The 24,880-nt window shown below is 44.5% G+C and overlaps 1 long non-coding RNA gene across 3 annotated transcripts; it reads right to left on the reverse strand.

The window, feature by feature from the left end:
- Positions 1–1,029: 1,029 nt before the first annotated feature.
- Positions 1,030–24,685, reverse strand: LOC114452811 (uncharacterized). Of its 3 annotated transcripts, XR_003672368.1 has the most exons (4): positions 24,583–24,685; positions 24,384–24,502; positions 1,396–1,671; positions 1,030–1,253 (listed from the first exon to the last, which is right to left on the reverse strand). It is a non-coding gene; the product is annotated as an uncharacterized LOC114452811 (long non-coding RNA). The 3 variants fall into 3 exon arrangements; XR_003672369.1 differs by lacking the exon at positions 1,396–1,671 and having other exon boundaries at positions 1,030–1,211; XR_003672367.1 differs by lacking the exons at positions 1,030–1,253; positions 1,396–1,671 and adding an exon at positions 16,038–19,874.
- Positions 24,686–24,880: the final 195 nt, after the last annotated feature.

The following is a 24,880-nucleotide window of genomic DNA, read 5'->3' on the forward strand; positions in this document are numbered from 1 at the left end:
TGCTGTTGAAACTTGTAGTTCATGCCGCAACCACTGGGGGCTGGCTCCAGAAGCGAGTCATTTCCCATAGACTCCCATGTTAAAATGGCAGACTTCACAGCAGGAATAATAACTTGTTTTAATTATATTCAGACTTAAAGTTACACATAATTATGGGCGTTGCCGCTTTGAGTGACAGGTGGTTGCCGTATCACAGCACGAGTTCCCTGCTTCCGTGATCGCCCGCCCCCGTAAACTCCGCTCATGCTCCCCCTTTTTGTCCATATTTTGGAGTTTTGGCAGACGTAACACTGCCAACATGGCGGCGGTCGGAGCGTCCCGGAGCCTCCCACCGAGCCTCGAAACGGCTCTTCAGAAACAAACATGGGGACGTCACAGAAGCTCTGTCCATAGTTTTTACTGTCAATGGCAGCAACCTATGAGGCCCAGTGCATTCTGGGTGTTGAAGTTTTTCTGTGTCTTTGGCATAAAAGAACCACACACAGCCTCTCCTCTCTGCTGTCTTTGGTCCTGTGGCACCGGTTTCAAAATAGTTTTCACCGTTCTGTCGTACAGACACGAAAGATTCATGAAAAGTCCGCCGCTGTCCTCCTGCTGTTTGTATCACTGGGAAAAATGATGTGAAACATGTGATGATAAAACGATGTGCCCTGGTAGTGAAGGGTTTGCACATGCAGGATTTTTTATTTGCTGGCTGCTTAAGTTCAGTTCTGAAAGCTCATTTCATGCTCAGCCAGCACACTGCACCTGAAACAATATAATATATTCCTGTGTATTTGTCAGAGCAAGACTTCCTATCACCTTCAGCCTTGTCAACACATGGCTGCACAGTCAAACTGTCTGTCGCCTGGAGGACTCAAATAACTGTCAGAACACAAAGAGCGAGTGCAGGCTAACGTGAGGGAGCTGTGTACAGATGGAACAGTCATTTGCATAATGTGATCATAATCTTTATTTACACTAGCATGGCTGGCCTGCAGGCTGCACTGACAGACAGCCTCAGCCGAGGGCCAGCCAAAAGATGTCACTGTTGCACAAGCCATGCTGTGTGTGTGTGTGTGTGTGTGTGTGTGTGTGTGTGTGTGTGTCACACTCCGGTCTGACTCGGATAGACGCGTCCTCACCATCCATCACAGGCTGCGCTCCCTCTCTCCACCACAGCTGCTGTCTCACATATCCACCTATCTGTCACTCTGCAGCCAACGCTGCTCCTGAAGGAACCACGAGAGGTGGAAAATGTTTGTCTTCATTTACTGTTTAGAGGAACAGCAGAGGGGAGATTCCACATAACATATTTTTCTTTAAAAAAAATCACACCAACAAATGGGATGTTATTTCTAAAACAACAACAACAACAAGTGTTTTTACACATATTCATGTCTGGTCTGAGTGTACCTGCTGGGTCTGATAGAAAGGTGTCACAACACACAGAGCAGCACAGTTTGTTGTGTAGCTGCAGAGCAGTCAGGGTGTCCATGCTGACCCCTGTCCACTGCTGGGCACTCCTTCAGAGGACACATCAGGCCTGGAGCACGGAGTGACGGAAGAAGAGGCGGTCAGGTCTGATGGTTTCCTTTGACATCACACGGCTAGAACCCGGATGAGAACCTGGTGGAGGCACTGTGGAGCTTTTGGCGATGTTCTGCCTGGAAACCTTGGGTCCTCCCATTCCTGTGGACAATATTTTGACACCTAGCTTAGCATTGCTGTGGTCTGTGCCCAACCTTTAGTGGAAAACAGTCCTCCCTTGATGGCCCCTTTCAGCAGGATGATGCTTGTTGACACAAAGCAACAATGGATGGATCAGGAGTGGTCTGAGGAACACAATCACTTCAGATGGCCTCCAGATTCCTCAGATCTCAATCCAGTCCAAGAAAAACAAGTCCGATCAATGGAGGCCCCACCTCACAACTTCCAGGACCTGAAGGTTCTGCTGCTAACTTCTCATTTGTTTGAAACCACAGCACGCTTTCAGTTCTGGGCAACAGTGGCTCAGTGGTAGAGCAGGGTTGTCCGATAACCGGAAGGTCGGCGGTTCGACCCCAGCTCCTCCCTAGTCATTGTTGTGTGTCCTTGGGCAAGGCACTTTACCCGCATTGCCTCCAGTGCACTCACTGGTGTATGAATGCGTATGAATGGATCGGCGGTGGTCGGAGAGGCCGTAGGCGCACCTTGGCAGCCACGTCTCCATCAGTCTCCCCCTGGGGAGCTGGGGCTACCACTGGTAGCTTACCACTGCCACTGTGTGAATGTGGTGTGAAAGAATAATGCATCTCAATGTAAGCGCTTTGAGTGCCTGCCCAACAGAGCAGAAAAGCACAATATAAGACCAATGCATTATTATTTATTATTATTATTCTGGATTTGGAATAAATACTGTTGGTAAGAAGAAGTATGGCTTTTTGTTTGTTTATTTTCAGAGACCCTCTGCTGGGTTGATGTTATCGTGTATCAGCCTCCCCTTGTGTCGAAGCAGTGGGCGATCAAGTTGCGATGCATCAACTAAACTGTCAAATTGCGCATTTTCCTGTGAATCAATGATGTTTTACTCCCAGCTCTCTCGTGTCGATGTGTCATCACGTCACTAGCTCAAACATCACCAATTATTCCTAATGGACAGAAGATAATCAATACATATTGATCCATTCTCTACACTACAGCAACAATTACTGCTCATCTTCCATTTGCCTCGTTCAGATTGTTCTGTCTGCACTCAGCACACGTACACACACACACACACAGCGCAGCACGTAATTATCTATTCAAACACTCCACAGGATATTTTTTCTGTATTTTCTCCAAATGCACACTGCCAGTGGCATTACAAACAATGTGTCGTTCCACTTTTGGCATTTTGCAATTCAAAACGATGTGAGCGCCGCCTGAGCGGAATACTGAGGAGCAGAGAGAGGGGCGTTCCAGCCAGCAGTATTAATATACAGGAAGCCATTATCACATCTGGCCTTTACAGCCAACAGGAAGTCTGCTGTGTGTGTGTGTGTGTGTGTTTATGTGTGTATCCACATCTCAGTCTGATTGCGTGCATTAATTGTTTTCCATGTATGAGTGTGTCTGTATTGGCGCATATGCAGCACATGTTTATATATTATCCGCTCTGCGTCCATGTGCAAATTACATATGTGTGTACATGTGCGTGTATGTGTACCCCCCCCCCAACCCTGCCTCCACCTTTCAGATTAGAGGCTTCTGTAATGGTTCTACAAAGGTCAGGGCTTTTCAGTGGTTGGGATGTAGCGGCAGGCCGTGTTTAAAGGTCACCACGCCACACCATCGCATTATCTCCCTGCCATTTCATACCAGTTTGTCTGTCTGATTGATTTTTAAAAATAAAGGTGCACCTCCCAAGGCTCCATGCGGCTGTGTTTTTCCCTTCACAGTGAAAGCAGAAGGAGGGGGAGGGGGGTGTTGCTGAAGCTTTGTGACCATTAGACCGGAAGAGAGATGTCTGCTTTTTGTTCCTCTGATGGTGACGATGATGATGATGATGATGATGGCCTTCCTGCGCTACAGGTGGGTGTGGGGTTGGATTTTCGGTGGAGTTCACCGTGTTTTCTCTGCACGTGTGGAAAAAAACATCATGTGTTCGCACACTTCAGCAGAATTGTAGAAAGTCTTCAGAGGTTGAAAATATTGATCCAAAATGTGAGATCGACACACATGAAGTTCATCAAACTGGTCTGGAACCATTGTTGCTCTGTAGAGGAGCATTATCCTGCTGAAAGAATACACTTTCCATAAAATGGTGGATATGGTCTGCAAACATGCTAAGCTGGATGCTACATGTCAAAGTAGCATCCATATGAATGGCAGGACTCACTGTTTCACAGTGGAACATCGCCTTCTTCCCATCCTGGTGACAGGTAAGAGCAATGGGAGACCACCTTCTCCCATTGATCCGTGCTCCAGCTCTGTGTCTATGGTAGGAGCTGTGGTCCAACGAAGGTGCACTTCAGAAGGTACCGAGCACTGCAGACTGGGAACACCCTGATTTTAAAGTGTTGAAAGCCAAATGTTCACTTTCTGCCTGCTTTATTCCATCCACTGACAGCTGCTGGTGATAACCATCATGTTATAGTTCATAGCTGTGTATGGTCAATACCCTTAAGACCAGCTGAGGCAGGTTTCATTAAAGGTTTGTGTAGTAAAAACTCAATAATGAAATACTATGATCTGACACATATATAACAAGAAATAAACATAGCGGCTACCTGTCGATATGATAGAGCAACCTCATCATGCCAGGGGTGGACCGTTTCTTAATAAAAAGGCCAGTATTGACAAAATGGATGTACTGGTGTAACACTGCTAAAGCAGACTCCCTGTGTTCTGCTCTCAGCAGATAACTGGCACAGTATCAGGATCCATGCACAGCCACCAGCGGCATAATAATCAGATCAGCCAATCCCCAGGCTTCCTTCAACAATGGCTTACGTAGATCACTGCTGTCAAACTGCTTTTACACACTGTCACGGCCATTAGCCCGCGCAGGCCTGAGTGGCTTCTCGCTAAGACAGAAGAGGGGAAAAAAAGTCAAAGCAAATGGAAAACATCCACTGTGACTGTTTGCCCTGCTCCACATCCAAAATGACTAAAGTAGAAAAGCATTACTGACAATTATGGCACAACTCTTGTGTTTGTCAGTTTCTAGTGTTGTGTCCCCTCCACCCGCCTCCATCCATCCACCCATCCACCCATCCATCCATCCTCTCTGTCTAATGCTGAATGAATTGCTCTTGTTCAGGAAATTGCAGCTAACGGTGGCAAACATGTTCCACTTAGAGAGAGGCAGAGAGACAGACACACAGAGAGATTAAATGGGGGAACTTGGCCACCTGGATGAATGCAGGGACCAAACAATTAAAAATCAATTTACCGTCAAAAAGCTTTGCCTTCTAATTAGGACCACATGCAGGCCAGAGGGGCTTTTCTGTTGAAGGACACCACTTTTTCCCCCTCCTCCCTGCACATTGTTTCATATTTGTGTGCTAATGCCCTCCCCCACTCCCACCACCACCACCACCACCACACCCCCAGCCCAACCACCCCATTGTTTTTCATCCTCTGCTTACATACCCACATAATGATAATGCTGCAGCAATTAGTGTATTATTCAGACACAGAGTGGCACAATACGCCTAAATGTATCTGCCAAAATGAAGAGACGTCTGTTTTGATTCCCAGCAGGTGTGCGGACCAATCTTTGTTCTGATGGAGACTGCACGGCGTGCAAAACTCTGCTGTGTCACTTGGAGTGTAAACTCCTGTCGCAACAAACGCATAAAAACCAATAAAGGTACTTTCAGTGTGATCTAAAAACCTGGGAAAATGTTTAGTAGATGGATGAGACCAAAATTGAATGAACTGGAAATGGGACATTTGGAGTAAGAAAATCTGTATCCTATCTGTGAAGCATGGTGGTGGCAGAATCATGTTGGGCCTCTTTGGTAAGAAAAGAAACCTTTGATGGGAAGCAGGACCCAGCTTATAAGACCCTTTTCACACTGTGGAAATCAATCAGGCTAGAGCGGGATTCGGGCCGGATCTGGATATATCCGGATAATTTTCAAGCCAGATTGGCTTACATCTGGCTCAGGTCTGAACGCAAATGCGGCTAGCGAATCCCACTAGTGACGTGATACTTCCGGTTCACTGGGACAGTGTCTGGGTCGCGTACAGAAGCCATATGTAAACAACCGTCGAACTACGACAGCTTTGCCCCGAGTTTATTTTCCACAGGGCTACAAAGAAAAAAACTGGTTTTAGAGGACAACAAACAAGCCGGGTTAAGCTGGACTGAGCGTGGACACACGTGTGTGATAGCCAGATTTTAAATTGGCCTGAACGGTTTCAGCTTAAAGTCTGGATTCAGTCCCACTCTAGCTGGATTGACTTTCTCTGGGTAAGGGAGGTAAACTAAGGGGATGACAGAGAAATAAAATACTTTGTAATGACCTCACATAGTATATATAACATACAGATCGTTTCAGGGCTTCCTGCTGCTACATTTTATCTGAGCATCAGTGTTTTCTTGCAGCACTTCTGCTCTGCCCACCACATTGACTTTGAGAAACAAGCCAACAGACAGAAGTCTATCTGGAACTTTATGAGCCAGCAGCAGTATGGCCGCCCACTCACTGCATGTTAGGATGCAGTGAGGGCATGGAATAGATTTGCACATATAATTTGCTCACAAGAGGTCTTTGTGTTTTTTAATCAGGGGACAGTTTATGAGGAACATCTTATTGGAATGAACATTTTATACCTGGTAGTTGTGAACTTTCTATTCCTGGATGAACTCAAACAGCAGCATCTTCAACATCCCAGTCTGTGGAATACAGTACTTCTGGCAACAAGCTCATACACGATAGCTTGATTCCCTAAACAAAAAATATGCAAATCAACTGCCCGTCTTCAGCGAAGAGCAGCTGGGCTGATGGTGGAATTAACCCTGGTCTGGTTCCTGTCTGGTTCCTGCCCTTCAGCTGACCTGTTTTTGTTGAAATGCTCTGTGTCCCATGTTGGATCATTAATTTTTCACTGTAATTCTGTTATATTCAGGCCATATGTTGTCAAGTCTCTGTAAAACAGGGGCACTGTTGTTTCTGTTAGGCACCTTTAAGGCTCTGAAGCTACCTTCATCATGCTGGGCCTTAATCATACACACTTGTGTTTTCAAGCTGAGATGGCTCTGTTTTAGGAGCAAGATGAGGAAAAGTTAGGTATTAGTAAGTATAGTAGTAGTAGTATAAGTAATATACTGTAGTTGTGTTGGGCCGGGCATACACTGATTTTTTTGGTCTGATTTTGACACAAATTTTGAGTTGTAAGTTTTTTTGGGGGTTGGGCTGAGTCTTTAATCGCGCAGCGTACACGGGCTCACAAGAGGCGATTAACGTCACACGAACGGCGATCGGATTCTCGGCTGAATTTCTGACATGTTTGATATTGTTGGCGCCCCTCGTGAGAGGATATCGCACAGTTTAAGCAGAGATGCAGCCCGAAGTCAGTGTTTTCCCTCCACTGCGCATGCTTTTGCCGAACATGCTCGATGTCGCGGCACCTTCACGAAATTGGACAGTAGTGATGTAGGCTATATTTGATGAGCTGAGGTAGCAACACGTAGCACAAAGTCTGACTGACTTGGACTTTTTTTCTTTGAAACTGGTTGAATAAAATTACCTGAGCACCTGCAGTCGCGTGCAGTGTGAGCTGTGACGTCGCAGCCGACCATCGCACCGCACAGTGTGAGCACATACATCGTGAGCTTTGACTTGACATCACATGCGTTTTATTCATACTGCGTGAGTTGGTGTTAAACACAGACTTCCCCAAAATCGCACAGTGTATTGGAGGCCTTACATAAAGCGGAGAGATGGTGGCGAAAGTGACGATGTGCTTCAGCTGCAGTTAAAAAGGGCTCCCTTCTCCCAGCATCAAAATCAGCAAATGGACCAATCGCTGAGCACCACCTGTTCCTCGTTCCTGCCACTCATACTACTCTCTCTCTCTCTCACACACACAAACACAAGAGGAGGGAGAGCTGCCAACAGGCAATCACTATTACACAAATGCATACAAAACACAACAAGTACACAACCAAACATGACTCGGGGTCGTAACAAAGCTCTCACCGTTTTCTTACATATTACTTCCTGTTTGGCCAATTCCACTGATAATAAAGCATCCTGTGCAGAGAGAATTCATTAGAGTTAAGTTCAGGCCATCAAACCAGCAGAGCCCTCGGAGACTGTGACATTGTGTCATACCGATCAATCCGGACTCAGAATGATTATGACTGAGGCCCGCTGAGACGTGAGTCACGCGCCAATCGGCAGCTGTGAAAAACCCCAAATGATGACACACAATTTATTTCATGCCACAATCAGAGTTTCTGCGTGTGCACAGGAGAGCGTTTAAAACCACAGAGGAGGGATTAATAAAGTGACACAACAGCGCTGGGATTAGGAGTGCTTCCACTGCTGTTTCCCTAATGAGACCCTCTCTACGCCCAGTCCTTCCATTAGCTTTGGACTTGAAAGCATCCAAGGCCAATCCACTTGTCCACCTGCTACCTGTGTATCTGGCAATACTCCATCACATTAACATTCACTGGCTTTTATTTATCGTCTTCCTCTACCTTGCACCCGCTTCCTCCATCTGTCTTTCTGTCGGGCTGAAAATGTCTCAGTATTGAAATCATAAATGTCATTATTTTTCTTCCATTTCTGTGCGGACCGAAATTACCGGCGGTCATATTGACCTTTGTTTTCCTTTATTAATTTTTACATTCATCTTTTGTCCATTCATCCAAATCCACTCTCGGTCTTGCATTCGTTGTTATATTTTTATGAAACCATGTAATAGAATTTGAACAATTTTATTTATATTAAATGTGTGTTGTTGCTGCATGCATGATTAGAGCCCATCCCTCACCCTCTTACTAGAAGGTTTAAGTGTGTCTTGACTAAGACATCATAATAGGAGCCCCAATAATAAGGTCTACTTGATACATCTTAAATAGAATGATCTCATCCTAGGGTCACGGGGGTCAACCTAACCTGAGGGTGCCTCATTGTGTGTCAGTCGTATAAGGGACATGTGAAGTATGAACAGATTTCCCTGTTCTCCTGGAGCATGTAACAAGCGTGAGGTCTGCAGCCGTCGTGGTGCTAGTGGCCCTGGTTTGCTGCTGAGGTTTGGCAATGTTTGTGCTCGTAGCTGACCTTAAGCTAGCATTTGCCCTGATCCGTGTAGCATCACACAATGAAGAAACAGGAAGCTGTTCCCCCCGCACGTGAATCTGCTGCTGCTGCTGTCTGGTGGACTGTCTGTCTGTCTGATTTGATGGCGGTAATGCCGTTCCAGGTTAAATTTATACTACTTTGCACACACTGCAAAACATGTCCCAGTGTGTCCTCATGACCGGCTGAAGCTGGTCTTTAAATGTCGGGTCATCAAGGAAAGTTTCCCAATTTTCACTGTTTGCTCAAAAATAGATAACAGAGAGGCTCTGACATCAACACACGTCGGATCAACTGAGGTCAAAGAAGACTGATATCATCAGCTGATATCAACTCCGACTCACTCAGGTCCTGCCAGCATGTATATTACATATTTTTTAATTAGATGAAGTTAAAACATTTAGACCCACATACAGTGCTCAGCATAAATGAGTACAACCCACTACATTTGTCAGAGAATCAACATTTTCTATGAGATACTGTGCTACAAAATACTCCCCCAAATGTGGGCCATTGATTGCAAACAAGATTTGTTAATTTGCACACACAAAAAGGCATTCAACCACAGGTGTCTAATGATTCTTTTAAGAGGTGTCCAGCAGACAGGTGACAATAAAACAAAGAAAAACCCTTCCCATTTCATGCTGTCAGAAATGGCTCCCCATGGAAAAGAAATGTCACAAAATCTGAGAAAGGAAATCATTTCTTTACACAAGAAAGGTGAGGGCTACCAGAAGATCAGCACAGCTTTACATATCAGCCAAAATACTGTAGCAAAAAGTCATCCAAACATTTAGCAAAGATGGAAGTGCAACCATCTTACAGAGACGTCCAGGCCGTCCACAGAAGTTAACATCTCGACAGGAGCGTCTTCCGATGAGAAGGTTGAAGAAAATCGCCATGCATTCACTGCGGTTAGCTAAAGCAGTAGAAAGCCAAACTGGAGTGACCGTTTCCTGTGACAGCATACGGCGCACACTGCAGAGGAATGGCATGCATGGGTATCGTCCACGAAGGAAGCCTCTCCTAAAGCCCATGCACAAAAAAGTACACCTAGAATTGCTGAAAAAGATGACGACTTCTGGGACTGTATACTCTGGAGTGATGAGACAAAGATCACTGTTTTTGGAACTAATGGTTTTAAAACAAACCATTGGCAAAGGTGAGGATTTCCAAGAAGAATGCATGGTGCCCATAGTGAAACGTGGTGGTGGCAGTGTCCTTATGTGGGGCTGCTGGTATTTCATTGACGGTATCATGAACTCAACAATGTACCGCTCTATACTGAAGGAGAAGATGCTGCCATCCCTCTGTGCACTTATCTATAGAACATCTCCCATATGGAACCTTTGCATCCTGTCTGTGGGATGGGCCTTCCTTCCTCATCAGCTCCACCGCTAAATTTTTATCTCATCAATTTTTAGCATAACCTGCAGGCCTGTAGTTCTGAATCCCCTCTGGAAATAATTAAGAACAGCGAGAATTATTCATCCCAGTTATTCCCCATCACCTCTCACCATCACAGATACTAATAACAGAGTTCTGCATGAACGAGTGCCGGCTGCAGAGACTTGGCGCCGCATGGATCAATGCAACCAAACAAAGAATTTATTTCTTTTCATTTATCTGGCTGCCAAATGAATGGATGGCATTAATAAAGATGATGAGCTCAAATAAATTTAATGAGTGTAAGTAATAAAGATATCCCAAAACATGACCATAAGGGCTCATATTAAACACACAGTACAGGTCTTTCTATCACCCACTCTACCCTCCTCCTTTTCATTTTATTCCTATGTCTCCTCTTTCTTCCTCTCTCCTTATTTTTTTGCTTTTCTCCTTGTTGAGGTTTGGTCTTTACCATTTTCTGCTTGACACAAACTTTCATTCACATCCTGAACTGAGCTCATGCTCAACACAAGACTTTTTAAATTAATAAAATTTAAAAAATATCTGTTCCTTAAAAAGCGGATACAGAGGTCAAATATCAGGTCAGGCTCATGGCTCGCCTGCAGAAATATGTTTGGACAATCAGCTGGATTACAAAGAGATGCTGCTAGCATAGCCGGGCTGCCTTGTTTTTATCATAAGAGCAAAGCCAGCAGATAATTGTTGTTTTGGGATTTTACCACCAACAGTGAAGAAACCTTGGCTTTTTATTGCTAATGCCAACACTAGATGTGAGACAGAAGGAGAGAGCGCTCGGTTCAAACAGAAAGTTTGGAAATGATAACTGGATCTACCGAAGAGAGTCGGTTTTCCTCCTACACAGCCTCCCACTCTGTCCTCCACTTTTTCTTCCTCACTTCTCCATCGTTTCATCCTTCGCTTCTAACCATTCTGTTTAATGCTCCCTTCACTTTTCCTCCTCATTTGCTTTTTGTTCCTTCCTCGTGGTCCATTTCTTTGCTCCTGTTGTCTCCCTGATGCTGTTTGTCCAAAAGGACTCATTACCATGTCACACACACACACACACACACACACACACACACACACACACACACACAGAGTATCACACAGTAGTTATGTTTTAGGGGCCTCATTAATTATTTAGGAAAACAAATGCTGCAGTTCCATCTCCGAGGAGAGCAGCCAGGTTTAATGTGTACAGCGTTTCAGGTGGAGAAACAAACACACTCGTCTATTTATTTATCTGTCTGAAAATCTGTCTAAAATGATGCTCGGGATGTTTGGAACTTTCAAGTTTATTTTTATTTTTATTTTAGATACTGTATTAATCCCAGAGGGAAATTCTTTACGGCTGCTGCCAAGCAGTGTCATACAATGACTAGCAAGGTGCGCCACAGGCTAGGGTGAAGTGTCTTGCCCAAGAACACACAACAGTGACTAGGGAGGAGTTGGGATCAAACCACCAACCTTCCGGTTACTAGACAACCCTGCTATACCACTGCGCCACTGTTGTCCCCAAAGTTAAAGGTTTAGATCAAAAGGATCAAGTTGAAACTGACCGACTGAACTAAAGACACTCATTCACTTAGAAATGGCTGACTTCCTGTTGGAAGATGAAACATGGGCCAATGGCTGCTTTGTCAGAAATCTGTAGGACTTCATGAGATCCTTGACAGATAAAAACATATCAATCAATCAATCAATCAATCAATCAATCAATCAATCAACCAACCCACCAACCAACCTTTCTTTAGTACAACCTTACAAGCAGCGATTGCCCAAAGAGCTTTACACATGAAACAAAATTAAAAACAATAATAACAAAATAAATGATAAAAACAGATGAAAGAATCTTGATAAGACGCAATAAAACATATAAAAAGGGATGAAAGTGTCACAGTGATGTATTAAAAGCCATCCTGAACAGGTGGGTCTTAAGTTCGGCTTTAAAGACTGCAAAAGAGCGATCAGCCCACTGTTTGAACCTTGACCGAGGGACCTGTAAAAGCTGCTGGTCATATGTGTACAGACTCACCATTCCCATAATAATAAAGCAACCACTACATCTCAAGGATTTCCATATCTGACATAAAAGATACACCCAAAACTATAAACGATTGTCATTATATTTCTTGTCCACAGTACTAATATTGAATATAGACATGGAGGTCAATTAGAGAATGTATCTATATAGGCCTATCTAAAAATGACATCATGACCGTCATGGCCGTCGGAGATGTACACAGCATGCAGTTTGTCTCTGAGCTTTGGTATCGTCTCACCTGCCTCCTTTTCTGTCTCTCTCTTTCTGCACCAAAAGGCTGGTGTGAACATTTTTTTTCCCGAGATGTATTTTTGGTAACTCCAGTGACATGAATGCAGCATAAGTGGATCCTGCAGCTTTTCATCTGCTCACATTAGCGTGTCGCCTTTAGTTTCAGGGCCTCATTGATTGCCAAACATCAAAGTCGTGTGTTCAAACACTCAGCCAAAAAGCCATGTGATGCTACCTGCCTGGACTCAATGCAAAACAGGGTGCTCGCAGCCTGACAGAGCGCTCATCAAAAGGCAGGGGAAGCCTTCAGACATCATTAGTCTGGAGTGTGGTGCACTGTGCGGACGTGTCAAACACCGCTGCTTTGTGTGTTCTTGTGCAGGCACTGAATGACTTTTGTGAGCCGATGTTTCCATTTGACTAATGTGTCCTGTGGAACATGGCGTCTATGCTATAGAGTCACCTCTCTTCATGGAAATACAAAGATATCCATTTAAATCTGTACTAATTAACCTTTAATCTGGAAGCTGCTCATTGTCTGAAAGAAGGGTGGAGCTGTTTTGAGCTTCAGATCTCCGTCACCCCAACAATGTTCTCACATTTTTACATTTAAAATTTGAATGAACGCGACTTGGAGAAGGGTTATGATTGGTCTGATCTATTCATTGGGCCTCACTAAGGCTGGATCTCTTCTATGATTGTTGTGAATGATTTTGTCCTTCTAGCAGCATTGCAGAAGGACAATGGCTTGGTTCTCTTCTGGACAGAATAGCTTTGATTGAAGAAGAGAGTCTATCCTTGGCTTGCTCTCCAAGACATTAGTTGACCTAGGCTGACCAGGACTGAAGCTATATGTGCAGCATCCTGGGGGGAAGTACTGGTAGTTGAACTGATGAAGCTGCTTGGACGAGCTTTCAGAGATTCTCTGTAGCTGGCTGTGGTTCTGCTTTGGTGAGCATTGTTTCCATTGGTTGGGGTTAAATGGTGGGCAGTGACTGACAATCCTACTAAGTATTCTTCTAAAAGTGCTGGTCCTTCACTGTTTCCAAGGACCATCACGAGAGAAGGCAGGTGGTCCAAACACCTGACAAGGACACCCGCTGTCTGCACATTTTACGACTTAGTGTGAGAGAAGTAGAACTAAGGGGATTAGAGGAGGAGTTTCTGACAAAAATCTTAAAGAGCTGCAGACTTTTAGCTCTGTAAAAACCAAGCATCATATCACATCACATTACTGGAGAGTATTTTGGAGAGGACAGACTGCCGCATCAGAAATCCATTCCCATTTACCAGTGATGGTCTGAGCACTTCAGCTACCTTTGGCTGTCGGTGGAGTTCCCCCAGCTCTCCAAAAAGGCCCTGAAAGGGCTCGTCTGCTTCACCTCTAATTACCTGCATGAGTGCAGGGTTTCCACACTGAGTATAATCAAGAGCAAGTACAGGTTAATGGGTTGCATTTCATGTTCTCTAGGTGGAGGGTCACTGGAACCCCCTGCTTTTAGAGGTTTCCCAGGCACGGTCAGCTGGGTGGGGGTCCAGCGAGCAATCAAGGACTTATTGAAGGGACTAAACCTCCTGAATCTGTGGTGTGGGAGTAGTCAGGGTGTCTGCATATGAGTAATTTTGGAAGGTTTCTCTTGTAGTATGGTGTAAGTACAATGAGACAGTGACATACAGACCTGCTCCCTGATCATGGACACTCCTTTAATATTGTATTTCAATGCTTTGAATAAAGGATCGTGTTCTGGCCATACTTTCCCTCCAACATTAGCCTCTTCATCCCCCCTCTGCTTCCGCTCGCTCTCCTTCCACATTGTCCTCTTCCTTTCTCCTCCACTTGTCCACAAGTGTCCTCTCATCATCCCCACCACTTCCCCTCTCCTCCCTCAGTCCTTCAGTTTCCTCCTGTCCTCGCTCTCCGTCTCCCTCCTCTGTCCTCCCAGTGTCCCATCAGGCTGAGGCGGTCTAATTAGGAGTGTTGTGCCTGTTAGAGGGCTCAAACACCACTCCTGTTTATTGCAATTAGCACGGCCATTAACAAACACTTCACAACACCGGGGGGCACTGCGCTCTGCATTATTCATAGAGCGAGGGAGGTGGAGGAGAGGGAGGTGGAGGGTAAAACTCTTGACTTATTTCCTTTTTCCCTTTTACACATTCCATCCTTCATTCAGTAGCCCCCCCTGCACCCCCCCCAGGATTGTTCTTCCCACACAAACAATCATGATTTGTTGGTGCAACATGGGGATTAAATCACAGTTTAATGCTGTTGTTCGACAGTAGATGTTAAGATATCCTTGTGCAATGAGCTTTGGCAACGGAATGTGCAATTTAGCAAATAATCTGCTAACTGAAGGGGTTGAACGGAACAAAAATGGCTTCAAGCAGACACATTACGTCTCTTAATTTAAAGTGTAACCCCCTCAGATAATCCTGCTGTACGTCCACAATGATCTAAAATGATTCAACATTAGCAGGCCATGAGTCGTGGGATGGATGGAGTCATACAGACTGGGAAGTTGAGTTTGGTAAATCACCGCTTATTCAGCAGTGATGACAGTGAGTCAACATCCAGTGTCCTGAGGGAGGCCAGCTGGAGATGAGACACCAAACTGTCAGCTCATTCAGATGATGCTGGAAACACATGATGAAGCTGCGCTGATCCCTGTGGGGAGAATGATGTCACTGCAGCGGCAAAATGTGACAAAACAAAGACGAACGTTACAGAGCAGCAGAGCTGAGCAACTTTAAACCACAGTCAGAGTCTGAAAGCATCACATTCTGAGGGTGAAGCAGATGGAAACCAACAGGACTCAGCACTGCTGCCTAGATTTTAACCACAGATGATGTAACTTTGATAAGAGTCTTTACAGACAACCAGAGGGTAGCAAAGAACCATCCAACAGACGACGACCATTTTTGGAGTACATGTATAAAAGTTTAATAAAGCGATAAGAAGAGGAATGAATGAAGAGAAATGAAAAATCAATAACACACACATCATTGTGCATTATCTTTTATTCACATTTTTAACCTCCATTTCTTTTCTCTTTTATAAGCCTGTGCTGGAAAGACCAACTGTGTGGGACTTCCTATGATCTGTTTTTCTGTGGTGCACTAAATTTCTCAACTTGGCAAAAGAACTTCTGGTTTTTACAAAAAACAGAACTTTGAAACTAAACCTGTTAGTTTTAGAGTTCAGACAGGTCAGAGGCACAGACCAAAACCAAGCTATCCAACGAAAGGTGAGCTTTATTGAAAGTAAAGCCACAGATAAGTACAAAAACCACAAAAACTGTGCTAAACCATTGAAACAAAACCAAGTAAGCCAAAAACAGAACAATCACTCCCTGATCACTATATATGGCCCTATATAGTGCTGTCCGAATGTAGTGAGAATTTTTAGACCCCATATAGGTCAATGTCAATGTATATTATTGTCAAAACTGCCATATGTGGTGGACATACAGAGAATTGAAGTTGCATTACTCTCAGCTCCACAACAAATAACTAAGAACCTAAACATAAGAATAAAGATAAGGTATAAAAAATGTACAATGAGGCACACAAAGAATGTTAATAGTGCAAGGCAGTGTAGTTGACATAGATGTAAACAGTCCGGGGTGGGATGGGTGAAATGGTGGGGGGGGGGGGGGGGGGGGGGGGGGGGGGGCAGTTAGGGGGAAGAGGGGAAGGTGGGGCAGAGCAGGGAGCGACTTCAGCCTGGTGGATGAAGCTATTCCTCAGTCTGCTGAGCACAAATTATAATTGCTAAAAACAAAGGTTGTTTAGCCGGCAGAGATCAGCATGTTTTATTTGCGTCAGCAATGACGTATTTAACGGCGACAGAAAGTGATGGTGCCCTACACTGAACTGCACATATGGAGAGAAGGAAGTGAATGTGTGATTTTGGACACAACCTAGCATGAAGAAAACCAGACAGGAAAACCACAAGTGCTGGATGGCACAAGGAGAACACAAGGTTGCAAGACAAGGAACAACAAAGTGAAACTGACAACTGACAGAGGAGGACAAGACTCAAATACACAAGAGGGAACAAGACACAGATCCAAACAATCAGGGCGGGTAATAAACAAGTAACACCAGAATACTCAACAAACTACAAAAATCACAGATTTAAATTAAACTACACCAAACAAACAGTGGATCGTGACAGATCCAGCATCAATAAACCTCAGTTTGATCCTTTGAAATCATCATATGCTGTCTGTCTAAAGCCAGTGTCCATTTAAAAATGGTGTCGACGGCTGGATGGTCCATATTACAGTACGTGCATATAAGGGATGTGAGAAGTGCATTTGGCCGCCTCCTGATAGCGGCCATGCTTGGCTTAGGCCCACAGCAGATAAAATGGAGGTCTGGTACTCCGCTGGAATGCTAAAGTGTGGCAGGAAGAGATGGAGGCAGGTTTATCAATCCACTCTGGGTTCCACTTCACTCTCCTCTATGAGCTCAGTGAGCAATGGAGCATCTAGAAGGGCTGAATGATCCACAGAGACTCCGGGGACTCGGTGTGGCTGCAGGTCATCCACGGCAGCAGCAGCAGCCCACTGGAATCACTCCCCAAAATCATTTTCCCCCCTCCTCAAATCAGCATTTAAATTGCCCCGATAACAATAGCTGGGCCTAATAACTTGAATTGGAATGATGGAGTGAAACCATCCCAGTGAAGATGGAGCTTTTAATCAGACGCCATGATGGAGCCCTCTCCCACCGGACAAACCGAGAGGCTGACACTTGGACATTGGAAATGCAGGGCTAATTATTTTCTATTCCCAGCTAATAGTTGGCTGATACACAGAGAAGTGCTCACCTCATTGTGCAAAACAATTAAAATGGTGCTGTATGTACAGTACATTAAACATCCTGCCTGCATTCTGCTGCAGAAAGATGGTGCCAGATTACACGAGAGACGCATCCAGGATCCTGCTAACTGACATCCCAGAGATTATCTCTTCTATATGAGCACCTTCCGCCATAGCTGTTTGGAGAGGGTCTGCCTGTGGCCGATGGGTTCAGCTTCCTGTGTTTTTGTTGTTCGGCACTGACGTGTCTGAACGTTGGCTTTGTACCCGGGGCTGGGTTTAAATAATGTGGGATTTCTCTTTGTTTAGACTTCTTGGTTTAAAGTTGTTGTCGCCTGCTTTATGTTTGTTTTCCAGATAAGGGGGAGCTTTGCCTTTTTCTTTTGACCTTTCCTAATCTTTAGTGGAACAAAGATTAGGAAAGTTTTTTTTTTGGCAGCACCTGCTGACTCCTGGTTTTTAGTTCATCATTTGAGTTTATCATCTTTTATTATTTTTTATTTTATTTGCCATTATTTGTTTAACCGTACTGGTTTAATGTTGCCTCCCATATAACAGTGGTATAACCCCCAGCAACATGCAAAAGTGTGAAGGATCATTCAACACAAAGAGTCGAGTCACTCAGTGACCAAAGCAAAGAGGAGACAGCCGAAGTTAAATAAGAGTTCAATGACAGAAACTACAAACAGAGGGAAGAGGCCAGCTCAGCGGTTAGGGTTAGCATTAGCATTTCATTTTATTATGCGAGGGCCACACTGACTTTCAAAGTAAAGCAAAGAGCCACAAAACTTTCTTTTTCTTTTTTAAATACATTTTTTGAAATAGGAAATCAGCTACTAAAACTACGATTAAGGCATCTCCCTCTTTGTGTTGTCATTCTGAGGTTCCTTCATGTGTCTGCCAAAGCGTTGTCCTACACACACACAGTTCAGAACACAAACAAGTGAAGTAGAGATTACTGAAGACAACTGCTACTGTTTAAACTACTAAAAACGGAGAACCACAGGTCTGAAACTCAGGACACATGTGAATGCAACAAGCACCGATGGAAACACAGGAGGAAGCCAGTGGAGGTGTGTGATCCAGCCTAACTTTGCTTTTTTGGTGCTGGGTAGTGACCAGAAATAACTTCTATCCACAGAGGCGAGTAAAAAGACGAACATGCCGACAGAACAAACCATTTATAAATAAAACAGGAAGTGGCTGCTTTATATTACTTCTGTTATTATTATGTTGTCCTAGTCTTGATGGGCTGTCGAGACCAAGCGGCAGCCTCCGGGGCTCGGACTTGAAGCCCATGCGGAAGTGTCAAAACTTGTAGTTCACTCTGCAACCACTGGGGGCTGGCTCCAGAAGCGAGTCATTTCCCATAGACTCCCATGTTAAAATGGCCGACTTCACAGCAGAAATGAACATGTTTACAGCCTGGTACAAAAAAAACATTCTGGTCTCAAATGATAGGTTCTCTTCTAGTGTCAAATGTACGGGGGGTGAATTTTCACTCACTCATTCTAATTTTAAATGGAGTTAAAATTACGGGCGTTGCCGCTTAAGCGAAAGGCGGTTGCCGTATCACAGTTTCCTGCTTCCACGATCGCCCGCCCCCCCAAACTCCGCTCGTGCTCCCTCTCTTTGTCCATATTTGGAGTTTTGGCGGACGTGACGCTGCCAACATGACGGCGGTCATCAACGTCCTGGAACCTCCCACTGAGCCTCAAAACGGCTCTTCAGAAACAAGCGGGTGACGTCACGGAAGCTCTGTCCATAGTTTTTACTGAGACATCATTTCTGATTTTATTACACCTCTGTCGGCCTTTAGGTGACAGATGCAAGTGAGGAGTGAGAATCAACAGAGGAGGACATTCAGCACAGAGCGAGGACTGTGTCCTGGATGCCCGTCCAACCACATGAGCTAGCTGGTCAAAAGCACGGCCACCTGCTGTCCACAAGAGACCGTTAATATGGATGCTGGTCATCCAATCTGTTAAATTATTGATCTCTTTAGTAAACAGCTGTGTGATAATGTGCGGCCATTATAGTGACTTTAGCTTTAAAGAAGCACCAAAATGAACTGGTGGATTCCTCCATCATCCATGATGTGTGTGACACCGACTCCACCGTGTTCTATTTTAAAGTAAAAAGCAGCGTGGGCTCGCTGTGACAGTGGGGCGCCCCACACTTTTCTAACCTCTGACTTTAAACATCCTAATAAGTAGAGGCAACCTGCTGCCTTACCACACGCATCGCACACATCAAACCCAGACTTTACACCTAGGATGGCACACTCACTGTAGATGTAACACACACATTCCCAGTAACAGGCAATCTGACCAGCCTCTCGTTGCAACCAGCGCTTCCTTGTTGGAAATTAGAGTGCGGACAGCAGGCTAATGATCAATAGGCAGGCCCATTGGAGAGCCACCACTGGGGCTCATTAGAGGCTACATGTGGCTACACACACACGCGCACAAAGACGCACGCACACATCCCCCAGAGATGCTTGATAATCAAACAACGCACCGATGCACACGTTGCTGCCACAGCGACCTGAAGACAGCGAGGACGGAGGGAGAGAGGGCCGAGGCATTTACCAATCTGCATCTGTGGATAAAAACAGCAGGAGAGAGTAAACACTGTCATCGCTTCGCTCCTGATTAAAGTTCACACAGTGGGCACAAAAGTCTTATTACAGGCTTAGCTTGTAATATATCTGTGAATCTTATACATGTATATAAAGGTCACATGCACTGAAAATAACAAGGCAGAAAAGAGAACGAGTTTGAAGCCAGGATATTTATAGCCATACGCAGAACTTTTGCCTTTTTAATTTACCTTAACATGCTTGAACAGCCGGTCTCCTACACAGGTTTTGACGTGATCAACATGTTTTTAGTATGATGTTAAAGTACAAGAACTAAAGTGTTTTAGTGTTTGTGTTGAGAGGAAAACTGGAGTCAGGATGCTGTGAGCCTAGCTTAGCAATTAAGAGTAGAAGAAGAAGGCTGCTCAACTGCAACATAACAAATATTAAATATCCATATATGTAATCTACATGGATGTATGAAGCTTATATATTTATTACTGAGGAACCTGCAGCTATGGGAGCAGTGTACATGGAGGGAAGGGAGACGCTGTTCATTTACACACATTCTAATCGTTTTTTATATATACATCAATATCAATATCAATATATATACATCAATATCAATATCAATATATATATATCAATATCAATTTGAGCACAACCCTCCCTCAGCTTTCTGCATTGACTGACCAACATCCAACAACATCCAACAATAACTAGAGAAACAATGAGCACCCGAGCACAGATCAGTACTTTTAGGTTTTAGTCGAGTCAGTGCTCCATCCACTAACATGGAGGAGGCGGGGTTTATGACCTATACTGCAGCCAGCCACCAGGGGGCGATCCAGATGTTTAGGGGATCTGGCATATGGTCCATCTATTTTTACATTCAGTGGTGCAGATGATATAACATTACCTGCTGTAACATAATGCAGTATGAATGGGACTTCAGACTACATGTTGAGTATTCCCTAAAATACACACTGCCCATCACCTCACTGCCTGTCTGCTATCTTTGTCTGCACATACAACACACACACACACACACTAGTGAGCCCTATTTAGTCAGGACTGGGGATTAGCGTTGCCCTTTGTGGATCTGACATTCACCAATTGGACTTAATTAGCAGTGCTGAGCCTGCCGCTGACCTTTTGTCATGCGAGCTGTCATTGAAAACCTTTCTGTTGACTTGAATGGGGAATGCTATTTGTTAACGTAATCAGAGACCACACAGCTCAGGCTGCTGCATGTACCGCAGCACTGTCTGCTCACAGGTTTACTGGAAAGATGAGAGCACTGACCCACATGCAAACATACATACATAGATGGAATGGAGCCCATATGAGCCCATATGTAAAAAAAATAGGCAGTGTCATGTTTTTCAGCACATAATTGTGTTTTTGTATTGATGTATCACAATAATCTAATTCATAATGTAAAACATCAGTTAACTTATATTTACAAATAGCAGCATTTGTGCAACAAAGTCTCAGTCCCAGTTCAGACTTGTGCAATTAATCTGAAAAAAATCTGAACAGCGCACCATCCTGTTAAAGCCAGATTTCAACACGGCTACAACGGAATCAACTGCGTTTCAGACCAGAAAAAAAACGAAAGAACGAACAAAACTGCACAACGTATGCCTGCACCCTGTCCTACCACGATCTGAATGGGGTTTAGAGAACAGCAAAGATGCTGGATTGAGCGCAGACACGTTCGCAATAGCTGGATTCAAAGAAAGGTCTCACTGTGCAGCCACTTCCTGCATCTGTGTCACATGGTCCTCTCCTAAGCCCCATCTTATTATCAGAGTAGCAGTGGATCCTGAGCTCACATTCTGTTCCCCCATGTTTATCAATGTACAATATATACAGTTTCAACCATACGAGGTACAATTCTAAAATGAGGCTACAAGGATGCATCAGGTGCCCAGACCACCTCAACTGGTTCCTCATCCCAGCTGCATCTGACCGAGCTGCATACCCTTAAAGTGCGGCCAACATCATATGCAAATAAAAGCAGAGTAGTAACCGTCCAGTCACCATACCAGACACTCAGCCGGAGTGAGAAACTGACAGGTGGACTGCTGCGGAGTCCGCAGTGATGCGGGCTCTGCTTTGGTCCATTGTAGCGAAGGAAGAGGTGAGATAAAAGGCTCTTGATTTATCAGTCCATCTACAGTCCTACCATCTATACCACAGCTGTGGGTAGTATGCCAGAACACGAGCAGTCAAAATGAGTTTCCTCCGCCGGGTGGCTCCCCTAGAGACAGGGTCAGGAACTCAGTCACCTGAGAAGGGTCTGAGGACAGGTGCTCTCTCTCTGTATTGGTCCAGATGCCCCCCTGGTGCTTCCTCAGAGTTCTATGTCAATCTAAGAGGAGGCCTCAGGGCAGACCCGAGGAGGACTTTTATCTCATGCCTGGCCTTGGAACACCTGGGTATCCTAATGGATGAGCTGAAGGAGGTGTGACTGTTGTTTGGATGCTAACCTGAGGGTCTTCTGTCTTTATCAGTACATTTCTTGTTAGAAACCACCTGGATAAGTGTTCAGTGAATCTGAATGGAACCATTCAACATCTCAGAAAAATCCACTGTAGTTCCAAATTAAGGCTCTTCTGAAATGTCACGGCTTTACCAGTGGCCTTTAACCCATGTACTATACAATTTCTATTTCTGTATTTTTTAATTAATAGAACTGTTTTAAAATGTCACCAGAACACAGAGGAGTCTGTACTGTACTCGCCTTGCCTCTGGCATTTCATATCTGAAATAACGTCTCAGAGGATGACAGAGCGGTTCTACTTGTCATTCGGCATTAATTTAGGAGACCAGAACTGTTGCTATGATGCTGAAAACATGTTTATTTCTGCTGTAAGGTTGGGGACTGACTCACTTTTGGAGGCAGATATTGACTCAGATATTGGTCCGATGCTACATTTACTATAAACACGCTGAGAGTTTTTGAAACACAGAAGCTGAAGCACTTAAAACATACGATGAGGATGCAGATGTTGGCCTTATGGTGAAATATGGGCAGATAAGTCGACACTTGTGAACACTCACCGTGTATGTGTGCTTGAAAACTTAATGTTTAGTTACATTTCATATGTTAATTCTGCTACAGGAAAGGCTTGATGTTCCTCACAACTAAGGACTTCAAAAGGACTTCAACTGCTGAGCTCAGAAGAAGAGGCCTTGGTTTCAAACTTTTGCTTCCTCTGAACTGAACACAGTGACACTAAGACAAATCAATGACTTAAACAGTGTATTAGAAAAAATGGGGGGGAATGATGAGAGCTAATAGGGGGAATCTCTAGGCAACAGTGACAATGGGAGACTGAACGCAGACAGGTGGATCACAATGAACACACACACACATTAGAGCAGAAGCTCATACTGAAGTGCAATTAAAATTCTGGGCACCAAACGTGAGCAGCTCCATAAAGACTGGGAGCAGGCACGGAATAAGAATATTTAATGTGGTCCTTATTACCCGACTACATTTACAGGAGCTCAGCATTAACACTCCCAATTCTGAGGGGTTGCTCACCAGTCTGGTTAGGGATGTAAACAATGACTCAACTATTGATTAATTGTCAATAAGAACTTGTTTGAATAAATTTAATTAGTTGTCGGTTAATTGCCCCGGAACATTATTAGTAGCCAGGCCATGCTGGTATGTTGACGGAATTTGGGGGTTTTCAGGTGCTGCGTGATCTCTGTGCTCATGGAGCAGTGCTCCGTCAGAATATAGTCCTAAAATAGATCAAACTAGGAGATTGGCTCGTGTTTATCTGCATTGCCGGTGGTACTCGTGCCCTCAGGCTGCGCACACACCTGACTGCTGAGCATGTGTCGAGGTCTATATTAGGGATGTCCCGATCCGATCACGTGATCGGAAATCGGGCCCGATTACATGATTTCAGACTCAATCGGAATCGGACATTACCTCCCGATCAGGACTCGGATATATATTTATTAGGGCTGTCAAAGTTAATGCTTTCTGTGCAGGGTGGCTCTGTGTCTTGTAGCGCAGGGGTATGGCAGTTGCTTTTGGTGCGACAGGTCCTGGGTTCAGACTCGAGGGCAAAAAAACCTGATTGGGACATCCCTAGTCTATATATTAATATTTGTTTAGGTTTCTATTCTGAATGTATTTTGTCTCGTTACTAATGTGTCACATGCAACAGCTGAGCCAGTGCACAACTTATTTTCATATTGAAGGTAGCCTGCATGTTAAAACTGAGGGAACTTTAGGGTCTCAGGACAATCACCAGTTATCAAATAATTGTTTATCAATCGATAAGGTCATTCAACTAACGATTCATTGATCATTTGTATCCCTGGACTGTCAGGAAAACAGCTTTTTTTGTTCCTCACACACACAGATAATACTCCTGAAGTAAAACTACAGTCCACACGCTCATCAGTCAACCCTCACAGCTTCTTAATGAAGTGCATGAATTCACTGCAACACACATTTCTGAACAACACACCTTACATGAATCAGAGGTATCACCCACCTGCACATAACTCCAGACACAGGTCAGACTTGAGGAGAAATCCTCCTCTCTCTCTCTCTAACGCTGGCCGCTCCACAAGTTACACACCACAGTCTCCCGCTAATCTCCCTCTACATTTGCTAAAAGCAAAGTATTCAGGCTTCAGCCACAGTAACATGTGTTTAATAATTAACATCACGCAGTATTTAACGCTACTTACGCCGCTCCAGCGCGCAGTGTTTCCATTATCAGCACCAGGACATGGCTCCCACGGTCCAACAGCTGTGCCTCACTTCCTGGTTCTTTCGCACTCCGTGTGCCCGACTTCTCGCGAGAGTACGCGCCGCTGTTTAAAGTACCAGCGCAGTGTCCACAAACACCCGCTGCCACAATGATAATCAACAGAGGGGGAAGAGCGCTTTCATTTTCTACTCTACTGAGTAAGAGCACTGTTACTTTGATGACTTTTTACTTGAGTACTGTTAAAATGACTAAAAATGTACTCAAGTAAAAGTAAA

The sequence above is a fragment of the Parambassis ranga genome, chromosome 20 (genome assembly GCF_900634625.1).
Source record: "Parambassis ranga chromosome 20, fParRan2.1, whole genome shotgun sequence".
Taxonomy (NCBI): Eukaryota; Metazoa; Chordata; class Actinopteri; family Ambassidae; genus Parambassis; species Parambassis ranga.